The sequence below is a fragment of the Diaphorina citri genome, unplaced genomic scaffold (genome assembly GCF_000475195.1).
Source record: "Diaphorina citri unplaced genomic scaffold, Diaci psyllid genome assembly version 1.1 scaffold6053, whole genome shotgun sequence".
Classification (NCBI taxonomy): domain Eukaryota; kingdom Metazoa; phylum Arthropoda; class Insecta; order Hemiptera; family Psyllidae; genus Diaphorina; species Diaphorina citri.
Window position 1 is genome coordinate 4,731 of NW_007383429.1, and position 875 is coordinate 5,605.

Consider the following 875-nt stretch of genomic DNA (forward strand, 5'->3'; position numbering starts at 1 on the left):
CTGCCAAGCCACATTGTCTATTAAACACATACTCATTGAATGTCCGGCATTTGCAATGCAAAGGAGAAAATGGAAAATTGATCAAAGTTTGGATGAAATCCTGAAATTAAAAAGGATATAGAACCGTGGGAATCCTCGTATAAGTTTCACAGAGTGGACGAGTTAGTTGTTTGCAGATAGGACATTCTGTATTAACTCATAAACATCTATTTAAACAAGAGCCCCCACCTGTTTGTCAACACTGTCAAGCCACATTGTCTATTAAACACATACTTATTGAATGTCCGGCATTTGCAATGCAAAGGAGAAAATGGAAAATTGATCAAAGTTTGGAGGAAATCCTGGGAGATGATAAAGACAAAATATCGAGATGCATTAATTTCACTAGAGATCTTAAACTTTTCGCTAGGTTTTGAGACCACAGAGTGGACGAGATAGTTGTATGCAGATTAAGAATAGGACATTCTGTATTAACTCATAAACATCTATTCAAACGAGAGCCCCCACCTGTTTGTCAACACTGTCAAGCCATCCTGTCTTTTAAACACATACTCATTGAATGTCCGGCATTTGCAATGCAAAGGAGAAAATGGAAAATTGATCAAAGTATGGAGGAAATCCTGGGAGATGATAAAGACAAAATATCGAGATGCATTAATTTCACTAGAGATCTTAAACTTTTCGCTAGGTTTTGAGATTTATATTTGTTTTATATATCTTTTTATTTATTATATTTAGGTTTTTCTATGTAATCATAGCATAGTAGGGTTTGAAGGTACCTATTTAGGGTAAGATTGTTTTTTTCTTCTTGAACTAGATTGTTATTAATTCTGATTGTAATGTTAACAGATGTTATAAACCTTGGCTGTAAAATA

General features: G+C 34.2%; 1 long non-coding RNA gene across 1 annotated transcript; it reads left to right on the top strand.

Annotated features, from left to right (window-relative positions):
• The first annotated feature begins 205 nt into the window (after positions 1-205).
• Positions 206-825, top strand: LOC113472543. The gene is made up of 2 exons (XR_003394810.1): positions 206-409; positions 689-825. It is a non-coding gene; the product is annotated as an uncharacterized LOC113472543 (long non-coding RNA).
• The last annotated feature ends 50 nt before the right edge of the window (positions 826-875 follow it).